This window comes from Microcebus murinus, chromosome 22, assembly GCF_040939455.1.
Source record: "Microcebus murinus isolate Inina chromosome 22, M.murinus_Inina_mat1.0, whole genome shotgun sequence".
NCBI lineage: Eukaryota > Metazoa > Chordata > Mammalia > Primates > Cheirogaleidae > Microcebus > Microcebus murinus.
This window is the reverse complement of record NC_134125.1, coordinates 10,196,718-10,216,616: the sequence shown is the minus strand read 5'-3', so window position 1 is coordinate 10,216,616 and position 19,899 is coordinate 10,196,718. Positions and strand designations below refer to the sequence as shown.

The 19,899-nt window shown below is 43.8% G+C and overlaps 1 non-coding gene across 1 annotated transcript; it reads left to right on the top strand.

Moving 5' to 3' along the window:
- Positions 1-10,661: 10,661 nt before the first annotated feature.
- LOC142863832 (5S ribosomal RNA) lies at positions 10,662-10,780 on the top strand. The gene has a single exon (XR_012914465.1). It is a non-coding gene; the product is annotated as a 5S ribosomal RNA (ribosomal RNA).
- The last annotated feature ends 9,119 nt before the right edge of the window (positions 10,781-19,899 follow it).

Here is a 19,899-nt window from a genome sequence, read left to right as displayed (position 1 = left end):
AAGTTAAAATAAGGCCGTACTGTTGTAGGATGGGCTCTACTGCAATAGGACTGGTGTCCTTATAGGAAGAGGGAAATTTGGACATATACAAGACAGACACAGGGAGAACCCCCCGTGAAGATGTAGGCAGAGACTGGACCAATGCAGCTGCAAGCCAAGGGTTCATGGCCACAGCAGAGGATGGAAGAGGAAAGAAAGGATTCTACCCTGAGCTTCAGAGGGAGTGTGGCCCTACTAACACCTTATTTCAGACTTCAGCCTCCAGACTGTGGGAGAATAAGTATCGGTTGTTTGAAGCCAACTTTGTTATAGCAGCCCCAGGAAACCAACACAATATTCAAATGTTGGAAGTGAACTTCAAGTTCATTTTTAGCCCACGGCATGTCCATTTCACCAGTGAGCAAACAGATGAGACCCAGAGAGAGGAAAGCACTTGCCCAAGGTCACCAAAACAAACGTGTGCCCAAGCCAGGCCTCATCTCCAAGCCCAGGGCTTAGAAGATGCCCTTTTGTTTGTTTGTTTGTTTCTTGTCATCACCAGGCTCCAGTCATCCTCAATACTGTTATCATTTATTATTTCTACAAGAAAGGAGGAGGCTCCGGAGTCTGTGTTTTCCAACTCTGCCAGGCGGTCTGTTTTTGCTGGCCTTGCATGAAAAACGGTCAAGCTGTTGGCTCTGCAGGGTAACAGGCTGACTGGGGGTGTGATGTGAGTTGCAAGTGCAATGACAAACGGCTCCGGGAACAGCACTGGGCACAGTCTAGCAAAGTGAACCAGAAAACCACAGCACGTCAAGAGCATCAACTAGCGCCATGTGGTTTCTTAATGCGGCTCCCTGCCCTCCCTGCCAGGGTGCTTGTGAGCCCGGTGCCACTTTCTAAGTCTCTGTGTATCATTCCTTGAAGGGGAGGACGAGGGGGAAAGGAAGGAGGGAGGGCTCCTGCTTGAAGCCCTCAAAGAATCCATTTTAGGACATGTAATTATAGCCTTTTAGGCCAACTCTGATTCAAAGGTGCATAATTTTTGAGGTGCCCAAATAACATGAAGGATGACCCTGGGAGACAAAGGGAGATGGAATAATTAAGAGCTGAGTCAGGCAGTTATCTATGGGCCGGAAACAGTGGAATAGGACTGAGGCCTATGAGTCAGCCCCGTTGGCTGAGCGGATATCTTCTTTGGCCTCTCTACGGGGGGTGGGCACACGGGCCAAGCCCTCACGAATGACCTTCCCTCACCTCCAGCCGTGGTGTTGGCCTTTAAAGAAATGAGACAGCGTAAACCCCCTGCCTGTCCTTGCAGCCTGGGCATCTGGGTTGAAACTGGGGGGCGCTGGTCTGATTCAGGAGAAACTTGGGGATCCCTCTGCAGGAACAAGGGAACGCAGCAAGCAGAGGCCGGCCCGACTTTGAAGTCAATGGGAGTCAAGTTTCCGTCCCGGCTCAGTTGCTAATTCGCTGTAGGACGAAGTCAGTTCTCCACTCTGAACTTCAGATTCTTCATTTGTGAAATGGCATTTCGGTACCTTCTGGGGAGGGTTACGAAGCATAACCTAGAAGCTTTCACTATGGACCCCGAAGTCAGATGACCGGTGGATAAATAATCTGTCCGCTACCCAATACTTGCCACCACTTGCCAGCTGGGAAACCTTCAGGAAGATTCTTCAACCCTCCATGCCACAGACCTGTGTCAACAGAAGAAATAAGGGACGCAAAGAATTTACCATCTTTTCCTTTTTTTCTCTATTTCTTAATTGCAACTATTTTACTGCTGCGTATTTCTCAGGAGATGCCTTTTCTAGTGCCATGTTTTCTTGTTCCAGATCACTAAATAAGATGGGAGGTTTCCCAATTTGCTTTATATAATAGCACAACTTCTTGAGATCTCTCAGATTAACCACTGAGACTCAGATCCTGTCTCAGGGGCTGCTCCTGGAGGATGAGTTATCTCGGCACCAACTCACAGAGTCCCCATGAGCATGAAATGAATGACGACATGCAGAGTTCTTAGAAGGATGTCTGCTGCATAAGAAGGCCATGGTAAAGTTAGTCCGACCATTTAAATTTACATAAGCTGGTGTGCTGCACCTTAGCATGATGCCGGGCACAGAGTTAAAGCTCACACTATGACTGTGTCATTTTACAGATGTGGAAACTGAGGCTCAGAGGCAGTAGGTCACTTTCTCAAGGTTGCATTCAGTAACCACTGGAGTTTGGATGTAAATCCAGATTGGTCCTGATCCATATAACCTCTTCATTAGGGGGAAAAGGGAGCAAAAGTTCTGTTAGGACGAAGTGTTAACATCCACCCCTGAGCCTCCCTTTCCTGGGTCTGCCGAGAATCCAGGAGCTTGAACAAAGGCAGCTTGGGAGCCTCAAGCCCTGCAGATGCGAGGCATGTACAAACAAAGCCGTGTCTCTAAGTCCTGGCTGTTAACCCTTCCCCGTTGCTATCCATCATCTCGAACAGGGATTTTATGCACCCTGTATGCCAATCACCTCTTCAATTACCTCTCGGGAGGAGGGAGAAGCCCAGTGGTATCTGATGTCCCATTTGATTTAGGGTAAGTCACACTTAAGAGGGCATCTGAGGTTAAAGAACATGGAATTCTGGGCCTGTTTATAAATCAACAGGCTTGAGGTTTTCATTATTCACCTTCTAGAGCATGGAGCAATATGACTCACTGGATCATAAAAGAGATCAAATAGCTTTGTTGCTAATAATTCTTTCCCTGACCCATTCTCTGGCACATTTGGTTTGTAAACAGAGTTTTAATGGCATCCCTTGGACATAATAACATCATTTCTTTATAGCACCTTGGCCGCCTAGCCACTCTTGGCTGTAATCGGGTTTAGGTTTAAGCCTCCCTCATTTGTGGGAGCTAATGTTGTTTGGTGTTTTAAGAACTACTTAGGGCTGGGGATATTGCCCTCTGAAAGATTGAACTGGCTCCTTTTAGAACACAGCACTCTGGCGAGTCTAGCCCCAAAGCCATGGAGACCATCCCTAGGGCCCCCGAACGCCGAGATCCCAGATTCCTGCCTCCACCCTGGTTCTCTGGGGAAACTCCTTCTCGTGCAGGTTCTCTGTGACCTTGAAGTTGGTCTTTAAAGTGTCAGGAATGTCAAATGAGCTCTTGGAGCCACACATCATTGTATGGGTGAGACAGGATTGTTCATTAACTATCACAGGCAAAGACACTCTGGGTTTAGATGCAATAAGAGGATGGCTTGGTGACCATGAAATGGTGTGAGAAACAAGAAAAAAAAAAAAAAGCCTTGAAGGATCATTAAAGGGATGGAAAATGCTCTTCAGAACAGGTTTTCCCAAACTTCAGTCATCTCTGTACCACTCTACAACATAAGCCAGGTCTGAACACCCCTCTTATTATTACTTTGTATATTTTTTGGTTTAAATTGACTCACTTTGTGCACTTTTAAATGCTTACCATAAGTAGGAAGTAACCATAAAAATAAATATGGCTTCACAATCCCCTAATCCAAAACCCCCAAGGCTGAATGTGTTTTAGAACTCAGAATTTTCCAGACTTCAGAAAGAAAACATGCACATACACCCCCAGGACTGTGCCCCTGATTAGATACATTCATAGTTTTGCAGCATAACTTACACACATTCACATTAAGACAGATTTTTTTTATTAGTAATGAAGATCACCATTATATAAAAATGAAATTTTTTAAAAATTTTTAATTGATACATTATAATTGTACATCTTTCTGGAGTACTATTTGATGTTTCTATACGTGTATTTGTTGTATAATGATCAAATCTGGGTAGTTCGGGGAGCCATCGCCTCATGCATTTCTCATCTCTTTGCAGTAAGAACATTCAAAAACCTCTCTTCTGGCTATTTTGTAATACACAATATTTTAATGTTAACCATATTCACCCTATTGTGCAATAGAATAGCAGAGCTGATTCCTCCTATCTTATTGTAAATTTGTATTCATTGAACAACCTCTCTGCATCCTCTTTTACCTCACCCCTCCCTGATCTCTGGTAAACACTGTTCTACTCTCTATGACATAATTTTTTTAGATTCCCTACGTGAGTGAGATCATATGGTATTTGTCTTTCTGTGTCTGGCTTATTTCACCTAACATGATGTCCTCCACGTTCATCTATGTTGTCGCAAATGGCGGGATTTCATTCTTTTTGGTGGGTGGATAATATTCCATTGTGAATGCATACCACATTTTCTTCATTCATTTGTTTTTGGACACCTGGATTGATTCCATGTCTTCACTATCGTGAACAGTGCTTCCATAAACATGGGAGTGTCATTATCTCTTCAACATACTGATATTCTTTCCTTTGGATAGATACCCAGTTGTGAGATTGCTGGATAATGTGGTAGTTCTGATATTTTGAAGAATTTCCATATTGCTTTCCATAATGGCTATGCTGATTTACAATCCCACCAACATTTGGTAAGCCTTCTCTTTTCCCCAGATCCTTGCCAATGCTAGTTTTCTTTTATATTTTTGAGAATAAATAGCCCTTCTAACCTGTGTCTCATTGTGGCTTCAACTTGCATATCCATGATGGTAAGTGTTGTGGAGCATTTTTTCATATGTCCGTTGGCCATTTTATATCTTCTTTTGAGATATGTCTAGCAAGGTCTTTTGATCATTTTTCAATCAGGTTATTTGTTGTTTTTTGCTGTTTAATTGTTTGAGTACCTTATATATTCTGTACATTAATTCACATCAAATGAATAGTTTGCAAACATTTTCTCCCATTCTGTAGGCTGTTGTCTTAGCTCTGTTTATTGTTTTGCTGTTTAGCATTTTAGTTTGATGTAATCCCATTTAAACTGGATTTTTAAAAAGCAATAAATAATCGCATGGCTGTTTGGGTTAGGTATGCCTATTAAATGAGCTAAAACAAAAAACAAAAAAAAAAAAACCTCTGTTTTCAGAAAGTTTAGGATTTTGAAATTTCACATAAAGCATAACGAACCCAGGCAGTGGGGGTGAAACAAGTGTGATTAAACTGCAGCTGAATATGAGATGTGCTTAAAGAAAGGAGCCAGAGTGAAACATGCTTCCACATTATAGCACCAACTGGAGCTTCTCTCCTTGATGCAGTGGGAAGGGTTGGATGACAAATAAAAATACAAAAACATGTTTGAAATTGATTTTAATGCTGCTTCATGCCAGGCAGGGGATCCCCCACAGCTCTGTCCAGGAACCTCATTGGCATGTATCTCACATGAGGGATGATGCCTATCTATAAAGGATGTGAGTTGTTCAGTAGAACTGGCTAAACATCAAGGCATAAATGGACTCCTTCGAACTGAAGGAGTCCTAAGAAACCATCTGTTCCCGAGATGGGCAGAGTTTTTTTTATAAAGGACCAGATAGAAAATGTTTCAGGCTTTTTCGACCCTACAGTCTCTATCACAACTACTTAACTCTGCCATTGCAGCCCAAAATAGCCCTCGAGGATACCTAGACAAGTGTATGCGATGGTGCTCCAATAAAACTTTATTTATAAAATCAGGCAGTGGGCCATGGTTTATTTAGCCTTTCACTTAACACATGAGGACACTGACAGAGAGGGAAAGTGACTCACTTAAGGTGCCCAGTGGCAGAACCAGAACCAGAAACTGGGTCTCCTTTTTATGTTGAGAGACTGATCAACTGGAAAAATAAAAGGAAAAAGGAGAGAACATTTCTGCTACTGTCTTCAACTTTGGGAATAATTTTAAGGGAAAGTTTCTTAAAAGTCACTCTCCACATTCAAACAAGTCGTAGGTTTAAAGTGAAGCAGAGGTGTGGAGTTGAATGGATGTTTAAAAGAATATACTCAGGGTTGAAGATAAAATGTTTGAAAGGAAAAATGAGCAAATCCACGAAGAGTCCATCTGTAGACATCTTGGGCTGGAAAAGCACCTGTTGGAATTGATCTGGCTGAAATTTTCCTTCCCCAGGCAAAGAGGATTTCAAACTTCCTTGTGGTTATAGAATAATCTGATCCATTTAGAGAGGGCTGAGAACCAAAAGGGATTTAGTCTAAAAGACTACACTCAGGAGGACCTTATTTCTCCACTCCATTTAACTCAACACATATTGATTAAACTTCCACTTGGTGCCAGGCACTGTCCAGGCCTTATGAAGATGTAAATATGTATTAAATAGGGTCTCTGCCCTTAAGAAATTTACAATTAAGGGACAATATGAGCACTTTTCATTCTCAGGGAATAAGGTGGTGCAGTGACAGAGAAAAAGTAGCTACTGAACTTTCTTGAGAGAGAAAACAGCCTTTGAGTTGTCATATTCTCCGCAAAGAGAATAGCAGAGGACAGCGGAAAATAGGGGAAGGCCATCGTCACTCTCCAACCAGAACTGTGAGATCGAACAGCCTTTGGTGGCTTCAGTGACTTCCCCAAAGCATGGCCGTGGCAACAGCGAAGGATGTGTGAGTGATCTTTTCTCCCAACATTCTTCTGCCCTACACTACGAGGTGCTGGTCACAGCTGTGGGATTCCCTCTCATGCCAGTTCAGGGAAGATACTCCCATGAGAGAGGTAAGCAAGAAGTAAAGAGAGAGAGAGACACTGAGACAGGCAGAGAGTTTGAGGAGAAACAGAATGTTCAGAGAGGAGGGAGTGGGGGAAGAAGATTAGACTGGGGAGGAGAAGGAGAGAGGAGGAGGAAGACAAAGAAGGGGAGAGATGAGGGAAGAAGAGGGGCAAAGAGAAAGGAGAAGAAAGATGGGAGAGAGGCGTCCTGCTTTTAATCCCAGCTACAAAGGGCACAGAGGGGCTGCGACATGGGGGCACCAGAGGCACCTGCTCCCTCCGGGAAGGTGTCAGGAGGCTCAAATGGAGTGTAACTTGGTTTATGTCCTTCCTACGAAGGTCTCTCTGCCTTCCATGGGAGGACAGGCAGAAGGAGGTGAAGTGAGGACAGCAAGGAGGCTCTTGCCCTCTATCAAGAAAGAAGGAAGAGCCCAGAATAGAGAGAACGTGAAAAATTCTGTTCCTGGACAACAGGGGCTGTGGACAGCGAGAAAGAGGTAAGACTTGCAATCATATCTCTTGATCCAGGGACTTAGTGTTTACAGGAATGGAGAGCACAGAACACGAAGAATGTCTCACTGAGTGAAAGATGCTTCTGATGCCCAGGAACAGCCTTAAAAGCAGAGGAAAGAGAGAGGAGAAGGAGAAAGAAACCAAATTCCTGGGCGTGTGAACATGCACCATGTCATTCGATCCTTCCACCAACCCTGCGTGGCCGGCATTATGTCCCCATCTTACAGATGTGAAGCAGTGAACATCAGGGAAGTGAAGCAGTTTGTCCAAGGGCACACAGCCGTGGATCCAAACCATCTTCCTAGCTCCAGTGTCTGTCACCTTTTTCTCTTTCGGAAACACACGAGCTAAAAGACATATGCATCCCATACCCTCATTGTAAGGTGCCAGAGATGGGACATGGGAGAGGCTGTGATCTGGTAGTGGATGTAAATGAAGGTCTCTTTGGACACCAGATGGTAGACACCTGGTCTCTAGTTCTAAGCCCAGGTCTTGCCAACAGGTGGGACCCCCAAAACAGAGGATGCGGAGGGATCCCTTATTTTATCATGCCAGGAGGGACGAAAAGAGAGTCTGTTTTCAGGCTGTTGTGTATTGCAGGGCCTGGATGGCATTTGGGAAAATCAGTCCTTCTGGAAGGAAATGAGGCACAGCATCTAAGTTCCTAAGATTATGTCCCTTTCACCTGGAAGCCTTCTGCCAAAGGGCCCCAGGGAAGAGTCAGTCCAATGAAAGGCAGGATCCCTCTCTACAACTCGCTTCTGGGGCCCCGCGAGTAGGAGAAACCACCTTGAAGCAGGCAGAAGCAATGACAGGAAACCCAAGGCAACAAGGATAATAACAAGGTCACCTCTGCAGCACCTTTCATGTGGGGATCGCAAAGCCGTTTACCACCACCTAATTAATTTTCTCAACATCCACTACACCACCGGCCCCCTGAGAGGGATCATTATCATCCTTTTATGAGCAAGAAAACTAAGAGGTGAGTCGGCTGTCTCAAAGCCACAAAACAGTTGTAAGACAGAAGCCAAATTTGAGATCATTGCCTTCCTTTGATCACAAGGAGCTGGAGAGAAAAGATTCATTTGTAGGAGGGGCTCTGATTACCGTTCTTAATCACTCGTTTATGCATTATTCATTTACCCTTCCATCTATCCATCCATTCCTCCATCCATCTATCCTTCCATCCATCCAACCTTCCATCCATCTGTCCATTCATTTATCTATGCATCCATTATTCCTTCCTTTCTTTCATTTATTCATCTATCCATCCATCTCCATCCATCCACTCATCATTTCACATTGATTGGCATCCTGCAATGTGCCAGGCACTATGTAAAGTAGGGAGGTCACAACCTTGACCAAGACAGACAAAGTCCCTGCCCATCATCTAGTGATTCTGCCATTACTACAAGACTTTGTAGTTTACAAATATGGTACCCTTTATAGAGTCTGTGAAATAGGGGTTTCTAGTCCTGTTGCATAGCAAAGAATCCAAGGCTTAGGCAGGCTAGGTCACTTCACAGAGCTAAGATCTAGACCCAGTGTGCCTGGAGCTTCACAGCTTCCTTCATAAGTTGGTCTTCCCAGTTCCTGGGAAAATCTCCCAGGAGGCACTGACTCGTTAAAGGGCTTCACACACCCTCCTCCAGAGGAAGATCATCTTATCCATAAAGTTTTGAGTCAGCTAGTGAACTAGCTAGACTGATGCAGATACTGAAGCAGATTTCCATGGGAGCATGAAAATAAAATTACTTACTTAGACCAGAAAAATAGCAAGTCTGATGAAAATGATCACAGTATTCAGGCGCGTGAGTTAAATCATCAACTAAGTCTGGAGGGCAAGTGAAGTCATCAACTGATTTGGCAATTTACTTTGTTTCTACTCCAATATGGGTTGGGAAAGATGGTCTCTTCTATCTACAGGTGCCTACTACCTTTCATAGATGGAGACGTAACAAGATAGAGAAATGAGACAGGAATCTTGGTGACTATAGCATCACGTGCCATTTAAAAGCAGGGAGGGCATCCCATGATGAGATATCTACCATCTAGTAAGCCATGCATCCAGAAATGGTCACATCAACTTTTACACTAGACTGAGCTCCTTGGGGATAGAGCCATGTCTATCTTGTTTAGCAAAACTTAGGGTCTAAACAATGCTTGCCACACAGTGGCCACTCCCCCAATATCTGCTGTTAATCAATGGAAAGTGGAGTCATGCATAGGAAGTACAAATTCTTTAGAGAGGAATGAATCTTCATGCCAATGTCTTGACTGATTTATACGTGAGTAGAGACTATAAAGAGAACTAGCATGCTAATGCTAACCAATCAACCCATTCTCTTCCCTTAAGATGCTAACAAGGAGGGAGCTTGGTAAACAGAAGACGAAAGAAACAGGGTGATTGATATTCAATGGCTCTTGTCAACTCCCTCCACGATGGGAAGAACATTCTACATGGACCGGAATGCGCCATCCTTGGTTTGTCATTCTTCTCTTGGATATGCTGGAGACATCATTCATTCATTCATCCATTAGACAATGATACATTGTTTCTCTGATATCACTTTTTCCAAGCTCAATGTCAAAAAATCTATCTTCTTTTAAGTTTTTTTTTAAACTGTGGCTCATTTCCTCCTTTCATTTAGGTATTCAATGAGCACAGAACTATGAGTTAGAGAAAAACACCATGAGCAAGACTTCGTAAAGCTTAAAACAGATATTGATGCAGTAATGAAATTATATTCTTTTCTATAAGTTTGAAATGTTTCATGATACAAAAACAAATTTCAAATATACTTGGCTGCTGACAAATGCTGCCGAAGGTCAAGTGATAAGTGCCAACGTCAACAGTGATAAGTATGCACCCTTGATCTGCTGTGATGACAATGGCAATTTGCCTCTGTGGCCATCACCCTAGTCCAGCCATGAGAAAATCATCGAACAAACCCCCACTGAGGGATGGACAGCATAGAAAACACCTGACCAGTACTCCTCAAAAATTGTCAAGGTCATCAAAAATAAAGAAAGCCTGAGAAACTCTCCCAGCCAAGAGCCCAAGGAGATGTGACAAGTAAATGTAATGTGGTCTCCCGGATGAGATCCCAGGACAGAAAAAGAACATTTGGGTAAAACTAAGGAAATCTGAATAATAAAGTATGGGTTTTGGTTAATAGTAATGTATCAATACTAGTTCATTTGCTTTGACAAATAAACCATACTCATGTAAGTTGTTAAGTGTAGGGCAAACTGCATATGGGGCGTGTGGCAATTCTGTACTGTCTTCACTATTTTTCTGTAAATCTAAAACTGTTCTAAAATAAAACATTTATTAAAAAACAATCTGCTGTGTAATTGAATAGTATAATGAAAAGGGAAGCAAAACAAGGAAGGGGAATTTCTTTTGAGCTTTTTTAGTGATAGTCCCACATAGGTTGTGTCTTTCTGGGACTGGGTAGACATTCTTGTGTAAAATCTATTCATCATTGATCCCTTCTGTGTCTTTTCCTGTTTTAAAATTGCTCAATTTCCAGGTTCTTCGGTTACCTATGGTGCTAATGGTCATCACTTTGCCCATCGAGAGGCAAAATTGTTGTATACGTCTATGGCCATACCACCCTGAATGTGCCTGATCTCATCTGATCTCAGAAGCTAAGCAGGGTCAGGCCTGGTTAGTACTTGGTTGGGAGACTACCTGGAAATACCAGGTGCTGTAGGCTTTTAAAAAAATGTTGTACTGGGGTGAAGCCATTCTGTGGGTCTCTAGCCCATCTTGTCACCCTTTCTCTACTTATATCCTTAAGCCAAAAGGTAGACGTGGGGGGGAGGGGACCTGTAACTCTCAGCATGGAAGGACAGGCCACCAATGAGGAATGAGGCAATATTCCCACAAGAAGCCACCCTAACCCGCTCCCTCAGCCACCCCAAGCCGAGCCTGACATTGGGGTGTTTGTTTCCTGCCCTCCAACTATTTCCTGAGTAAGCAATCACCACGTAGGCTGCCAAGTGGGAAGCATGGGAAATCCTAAATTAGGCATGGTAAATGCCTCTGCACTAACAACCCTTGGCACTTCCCCCACACCTTTCATCCAGGGACTCTCAAAGAACATATCCAAACATTAATTAATCTGGCCCACAACACCCCTGCTATTATTAAGCCCATTTTACAGATGAAAAAACAAACATGAAGTGATGCCAGTTGGGGCAATGAGTTGGTGGCTTCTTTCCCACTCCAGTTGCTGGCTCTGGGAGGAGGAACTGAAGTTGGCCAGCACAGCAGCTGGACGCTCAGAGATCCATGGTCTTGTGTCCAGTTTCTGGCCATCTGGAGAGTCTAATATTGACCACAGGGGAGCAAAGGGACTTTGGAGTGAGACAGATTTGGGTTCTGTGTTTGTGACTTGGCAGTTCACATGTTGTGTGGCCATGGGGAAGTTGTGTAACTTCTGTGTGCCTCAGTTTCCCCAGATATGAAATGAAGAGTAAAAATTGCCTTACAGAGCACTGGGGGAAGATTTAGAAGACTGCCTGGGTGTAGTTTAGTGTCCTGTTCCCATCCCAGCCTGAGCAAATGCTTAAGGTACATTCAAAAGAGGTTGAAATGGGAACAGGCAGGAGTGAGCTGTACTCTCATTCATTCTTGAACATTTTTGTTGAAAACCTACCTGCACCAGGCACAGTGCCAGGTGTTGGTCTATATAGAAGTAAACAAGTGTCCAGGCAGGGGTGTAAACAGATACTCACGGGTACACACAAAAAAATAAGTAGGGTGATTTCAGAATGGGAAATGTGAAAGAGAAAATAACGGGGGAGAGGATGGTGACCAGTTCGGGTATCAGGGAAGTGGGAGAGGGCCTCTGAAGGGGTGACCTTGGAGCAGAAACCTAAGTGACACAAAGGAGCTGGCCATGCAAGAGTTGGGAGGAAGGTGTTAGACAGTGGGAACGGCAGAAGCAAAAGTTCTAAATAAGAACAAGCTTGGCAAGTCCAAGGACCGTGCAGGGTGAAAAGAGGGGAGCCCAGAGTAGCTCCTGAGTGTGGAAGCAGCTTATAGCAGCTTCTTTGTTTCCATGGCAACCTCAGAGGGCAGCCTAAGTACCTCTGCTGGACTGAAGGTAGGGACAGCTGGATCTGCCAGTGTGGCCTGCTCCTCACTCTGAGAACCTGAAAGCCAACGAATAACTGTTTCCAGTCTTGGACACAGCAGCCTTCCATTTGGGCAAAGGATGTACATGAACGCCACTCGTGGCAGAAATGCCACATGTCACACCAAGGACAAAGAGCTAAAGCTCCGCGTGAAAGAGGACGCTTGGTAATAAACGTGATGCAGCAATTCTCGCTTCGCAAGCAAGACAGTGATTTGATGTTTGTATTTTTCACTTGAGAAAAGCGAAGGGGAAAGGATGATAAAATGCCTAGTTAAGAATTAAAACACCCTAAAAGTAAATTCCACGTGCAACTCCATAATCATAGCCCTGCATAGGGACCAGGACTCACTGGTAACCTGTAAAACTGAAACTGTTTTTGTCTTTAGGTGTTAGGATTATAAGTGATGGGAGGTGGGTTGGGGTTTCCATTTTTGCAAAATATTTTCAATATTGTCACACCGTCTTTCTAATTTAAAGGGGGGAAGAAAGTATAAACACATCCTGGCAAATCTAAATCTATCCTGGAGATGAAATTGCAGCAAAAGGGCCGTTTCACAGCTTGTCTTAATTTTGTTTCATTCTTCTATACCCAGAGGAGGTTGTTCATCATTATTACCTGGCTGCAAAATTGAATAGGTGTGAAATCCAAGCTGATAGCAATACATCACTCCCTATTGAACTTCAAAGCTCAGGCCAAACTGCCTATAAAAATAGTTTTCATACCGGGCCTTAATCTCTTTCATACATTTTCAGTGTGTGTGTGTGTGTGTGTGTGTGTGTGTGTGTGTTTAAATTTTACCATCCCTTGAGTGAGTATTAGGTGATACATAGTGTAGCCAAAAGCAGCCAAAGTTCCCAAAGTGTTAATTTCGGCTAACCATGAGACCAAGCCTGAACCTTAACAGATACTTTTGTCAGAGCTAATATTAATACTAATAAGGTTCAAATGAGTAAAAATACACAAGTACAAGAAACACAAAATAACTTATCATCATAAATGGGTTAACAACTATTTATCGGCTACCTACTGAGAACAAATCGTCTAGCTGTATTAGAATGGATTGTTTCAAATTCCACTGCCCTAAAGGCTTAATGTTGTGCAACAAAGAATCTGGAAAGAACCCGGTATGTTTAGGGCTTTGATTGTTGAGATGGTCCAAAATCATGGCCTGCATCCAAAAACTTCCCTTTTGCAAATAGCCGTCTCTTCTGAGAACCAAGGGGTCCACTTACTAGCAAGTTGTTCATATTATTAGTTTGTAGCATTAACTAGAATAAATTGCAGAACACAAGCTTCTGAAACTGAAGAGGCATTTTTATCAAAAAAGGAAGTCAAGATTTCCACTCGCTTTCTATGCAAATGTAGAAACAAGTCGTAAAGAACAACAATATGTATTATTGACAATAATAGCAATCACAAGCATCTGTATAGTGCTTACGACGTTCCAGGCACTATTCTGAGCACTTTTGCGCTCATCAATTTCACTCCTATGACAACTCTTTGAGGAAGATAGTATCATCTCTTTACAGTTGAGGAAACTGAGGCACAAAAAGGCTAAACAACTTGCCCAGGGTCGCACAGCTATGAGATAGAAAAGGTGGAATTTGAACCCATGCAACCTGGCTCTTACCAAACCATTCTGTTCATTTCTAGTCTTGCTACTGTTGATAGCATGACTCCTGATGCTTCGTATTCGTGACTTGTTTTATAACATGTGACACGTTTTTGCATGTCTGCCGCATCTATCTCGCTGCGTGCCATGAAGATGAATGGAGCAGGGCGCATGTCTTCACTGCACAGATGAGAAGAACAGCACTCAAAGGGGTCAAATGAAGTTGTACTTGTGGTTGAATTCATGACCTAGAATCTTGTATTCACCACCCCTAATCCATCTCGGCATCACAAAACTTGGGCATGAGCTCAATCTTGTAATTATAGATAGATAAATCTCGGTTGTTCTGGTTGGATGTGTAGAAAAGAGGAAGGAAGACACGAAATAAATTATACTGACTTCAGACTGAGAAAAGGGGTGGGCAGGGAAAGGATACTTCCCCCCAGGGGCATCCGCTTTCCAAGGAGACCCAAAATGGCGGCTGTTTCTAACAAGCAGAGAGGCGGCTGGCTCCCCCTTTCCCTGGTCAGTTGCAAAGGGTCAGGGAAAAAAGGGCTGAGAAGGAGAGTTTTGGAGACAGCCTTTATGGAGTGAGTAATTACTGTGTGGAGTGGACAACTCCCCCAGGAAGCAGAGAAAGTTGTAACCCTGAGCATATTTGAAGAAGAGGGAGACAGGCACTTATAGGAAATAAATGATGTGTTCTTGGGCAGAGAGACAGGCTCATGTGAATTGCAGAGACCTCTGCTTTCTGCAAACGCTGCTTCCAAATGGTGGGCAGGAGCTGGAGCCCAAATGGCCAGATAAGAGACAGGCTTGGGTAGATGCCCCTCCAGTGTCAACCGTCTTGAAAGCATTGCCATTGTTGGAGATGAGCTCGAAGCACTTGGTAGCACATAAAATTCCCTTTGTAACCCGGCCTGCCAGTTTCACCAGCATTCTTGTCCAGCAATGTCCACTGTGATGTAGATCTGGTGCTTGTTTCTGCCAGGTACCATTTCTTTCTAGCTTTTCACCTTTGCACATGTTGTATTCTTTTCTCACCCCACTCCCACCTGGAATGACCTCTCTCCACTTTGTGTGACTGGCAAAGACTAATTACTCAAGGGGTCCCTGAGCTGTTACCAGCTCTAAAAAGAAATGAACCCTTCTTCTACTACTTGCCAGGGCAAAACTGAGTACTTTCTCCTCCATCCTTCTGCTCCCACCTCAGCACCTTTTAGCATCCCTAAGTTAAAGCATTTGTGTCATCATATTGCATCTGTTCATTAGTCTGTCCCCCCAAGTAGACAGAAAAACCAGAGGTCACAATACAATTAAGAGCACAAACTCGGTGGTCAGATCACTCATATGGCCTCAAGCAAATACCTTAATTTCTTTAAGCCTGATTTCCTCATCTGTAAAATGGGGAAATAGTAATGTTTACCTTACATGATTGTCGTTAAAATTGAATGACATAATGTATTTTAGCAAAGCATTTAGCATACTCCCTGTCATTATCATCAATTCATGTCTAAACCCCTGTGTCTAGCACCATGTTAGGCCATAGGAAATACTTAATAATTGCTAAATACAATAATTTTGCCATTTCTTTTAACAGGAAGCCTTTTTTGTTCACATTTAAAGTTATATAAAAACAGTATACAATCCACAATTCTGGAGCCAGACAACTTGGGTTTGATTTGTGGTTCTGCCACTTATTAGCTATGGAGCTTTAGGAAAGTTGTTTAATCTCTCTGTGCCTCAATTTTCTTATCTGTGAAATGGGAACAATAACAGTGTCTACCTCAAAGGCTGTTATGAGGAATACATAAATTAATCTATGGAGAATGCCTAGGATACTGCATTTCAAATAAGAAGCATTTTGTAAATGGCTAGCTGTTAGTTATTATTAGGATCCCAGTATACATAAGAGTTAAAGTAGAGGAAGGAAAAGGACCTGAGATTCGGCCCAATCATTTTCTATCTCAATTTCCAAAAAAAAAAAACTTCTAAAGATAAAACCATGGCGGAAACGCAATATTCAGTGAAGGAATTTTGCGGTAACTCATGCCAGCCCAAGTCTGTCCATTGCTCTTCTGCTCTTACCCTACAACTGTAAGATAGGTGGCCAGTCTTGTAGGAGAAGAGACTTCTGTTCCATTTGTCTATTGCTGTGTAACACACCACCCCAAAACTTAGTAACTTAAGATAACACCAACCATTCATTTTGCTCACAAATTTGTAATTTGGTAGAAATAAGCAGAGATGGTTCATCTCTGTTCCATGGAGCATCAGATGCAATAATTCAACTGGCGACAGAGGATTCACCTACAAGATGGCTCATTCACATGACAAGGTTGCCATGTCAGTCTGGGACCTTGGTTCCTCTCCAGGTGGACCTCTTCATGAAGTTGCTTGAACTTCCTCACAGCATGGCTGCTGGTTCCAAGAACAAGTGTTTCAAGAGGCCCCTAAGGGAGTTGAAAAGTCCTCATGACTTAGCCTTGGAAGTTCTAGACTAGCACTGCCACCACATTCTATTGGTCAAGCAAATTGTTGCTAGAGTCAGGCCAAGCTCAAGAAGAAAGGAATTAGACTCCACCTCTCAAAACAAGGAATAATAGTTAATTGGAGGCAATCTCTAATCTGCCACATCTCTCCTAGGTGACTTGACCAAGCCAGAGACCCCATGAACCCTTGATCCCAACTCTGCTAATCCCTGAAAACATCTCCTCTCGCTGTTGGTCTCTCTGAGGGGTTCTTCCAAATCACAGCTCCTTCCAAATCACTTTTTCTAGTTTTGTGTTAACAGCAACTGGAACATCAAAAAGAATGGACTAAAGCAGCATAAATAATCAATGACATGAGAATAAATGAAAGGGAGCCTGCACATTAAATCTAGGAAGGAGAAGGGTTTGATATATTAATACATGGATTAAAAATATATTGCCCTCAACAAATAGAATTTTAATGAATAGAAATAGGGGAGAGATTATAACTGGACATAGAGAAGTACTAAGTATCCCTGGTGCTAGCACCAAATCATAAAGGGCATATCCTTTGCCCTTGAGAGATTTATAATCTAATATAAAAGTTAGGTATCAGTAGATTAAAAAGGCCACAAAGGCAAGGTATTGCTGAGAAAAAGCAATGGAGTAAGAATTTGAAGTCCTGGGTTCAAATCCCGGTTCCATCATTTTAGTAGCTGTATAATCTTGGAGAATTGACTTAACCTCTCTGAACTATAGTTTATCCATTAACCTCTTTAGTGAAAATGAAATCAAATCATGTATGGTAATATGCTCTGCCTGCCCAGCACAGTGCCTGGCCTACAGTAGACATCAAATGAATGTCCCCACTGTGATTCATTGCAGTTATAATTAATAAAGTGCCCAAAATGATGCTTGGCATATAGCCAGGAGGATCAAAACACCAAAATGAGCTTTGGATAAAGGGTGTGATATTCCCAACCCTTGGGAAACTCCAGGAAAAGATAGGAGACATCTACTCTAAATCTTGGAGGACAGTGGGTGCATTGGAGCTCATGGAACTCCTAAAAACTAAGTGTCCTTAAGCCCCAGGTTGCAAGTTCCTGGATTCAAGGATCATTCCACTAAAGATAAAGAAGGGACCCCTGCACCCACCTTCTCCTGCAGGCTAGATTAGGCATCCCATTTCATGCCTTCTGTCTTCCTCTTTTCTGTAGCTCGTAACATGTTATAATTAAATAATTATTTGTGAAATTATGTTTTTAGTGTACTACACACCAGACTCTAAGCTCCCCTGTAGGCAAAGGCTGAGCTTGTCTTGTTCGCCATCACATCCCCGACATTCAGCCCCACTGGCCACGCAGCCTCATCACCTATTAGCTGAATTAATGAGACGGTCACTTACTGGAGCTTCCAGTTGTGGCTTTCTAGGCTCCCACTCCAACCATCTGTCTAGAATTAAGGACAGGAACTGGATCCCAGGCAGGGGTTTCCAGACAGCCAAACATGTAGACATCAACTGCACACAGCCTACGCTCTGCTCCCCGGCGTTGCTCCGTGGTCCCACGGATTGCACGTGTTTTGCATATGGAACCCCATTGACGTCACTGGGAATTTCACGGATGGAACAAATGAAGAGGTGGCAGTAGAAGTTCGCAGCATGAAGCTGTCAAGAAGAGGTGCTTTGTGACCCAGGAGACCAGAGAGCATGCCCCAACACGTGAGGGGTAAGCAGCGTGCTGCTGGGGGAGGGGAGGTGTCATTGGCTACCCCCTCTGAACACACCAGGGTTGAGACCTTGCTGGGTTCACTTTGCCCCCCAACATTGGAAGTTTGGGTTAATTCCACAAAACAGCAGCCTGGCCCACCCTCCCCACTTTCCATCCTGCAACCCCCTCCTCCTCACCCCTGGCCCCAGCCTTCCACTCCACCCCCCACCAGTCCCCACCAGTCCCCAGACAAAAACAAAAGGCCCATTACAAAGTTATTAGCTTCGTCTCGCATATCCCGCAGAGTAAGACAACTGCCAACCCCACTTCGACTTAAAATGTTTAACAGATTTGCCCACATCTAATTTCTGTCACTGTGTTTACAGTACAGGGAACCCAGAGAAGAAAGCAGTGGAGAAAAGTAGTAGGTTGGGATTGCGGGGGGACAGTGGAGGGGGCAAAAAATAAATGCCAAACTCCTTCAAAGGGCGACATTCCTCCTTGCGGTTTGCAAACACTTCCTCTTTCCCCAGCCATCCTGTAATCACGCTCCAGTGTTCGCCAGAGGAGTGTTTACATCCAACACCATTACCGGCAGGGGAGACAGGCGAAATTAAGGCCTCTGGTCTCTGTTCTCTGAGGCCCCATTATCTCTTCCCTCCCCTTTACCCCCTTTCATCAAACGCCTCCAATATATGAAGGGGTAAAAGCCTTTAATGGGATTTTGAAGATCTTAAAAGCCAGGCGGTTTGTTTAAAAAGGAAAAAGACCAAGAGTGGAGAACAGCCTGGGATCCCTGGGTCCACTTCTCGAAAAAGAGAACAAACTTTGCTCTATTTTTTTCCCATCTGCCAAATCAAGTGTTGGGTTAGAGGTTTGTCTTGGATGGACAGGCAGACCACACAGAGCTGCTGGTGGACAGCCCTGGTTCCAGAGATACGGAGAACTCCCATCCGCGGCACTCCCCTGGCCTGGCATCTTCCCCCCCAACTCTCTCTTGGAGCTGTCTCCAAGGCCCAAATTGGCACCAGCATTCTGACCATGGTTAGCCCAGCCTAACGGTGGCCAACAGAACCAGAGAGAGGGGAGGCAGCAGTCAAGGTCAGAGGAAATATTGCATGTTGGCAAATCTAAAGGCATGGGTGTTTGGTTTCTTTATCCCCAAGGCTGGGAAAACCCCAGTCATACATGACCACAAAGTTCAGCTGGAGAAAGAGTGGGTTTTCCAGAGCAATAGTTCTATTTGATATTCTCTTTCCATCTCTTTGGGCCAGTTAGGCATTGCTAACTCAGCACTGGATTGGCTTAGGGTTTCTTGGGCCATGGTTGTCATGAGGAGCCATGTTGAATTAGAGAGTGATTTATTAGGAGCATTGCATTTGGATGGGGCATTGTGTTGAGGTGTGCTATATGGAAGGTATGGTTGGACTTGTGGGCAATATTAGGGTGGAATATTGGCGTGTAATTGTGTGCTGCCATAGTATTATTTTGATTCCTGGTGCCATGTGAGCTGTAGTATTATTTCAGAAGGCATGTTGGAATGCAATGCTGAGTTTGCTCAGGAGTGTTGTGGAGTTGGACGCAGATCACATCGGAGCCCGGTGTTGTGTGGGTAAGCAGTGTGGTGAGACCATCAAGCACTGGTTTTGTTCACCAGTGGAATTGATTCTCCCAGCAATAAAACCCAACTATCCCTCCCACTGTGGCCACATGGTCTCTCTACACAGAAGCTGACAAATTTCAGTAGACAAGGAGACAGAACTGTGTCTCCTGGAATACCAAGAGAGATCTCGAGGCCATCAAAGCACAATTACCTAGATTAACAATTGGCTGAACACCAAGTCCAAGTCCCCAGGATGCTTCTGCAAAGTGCAAGGGGGTCTTTAATTACTGCATTC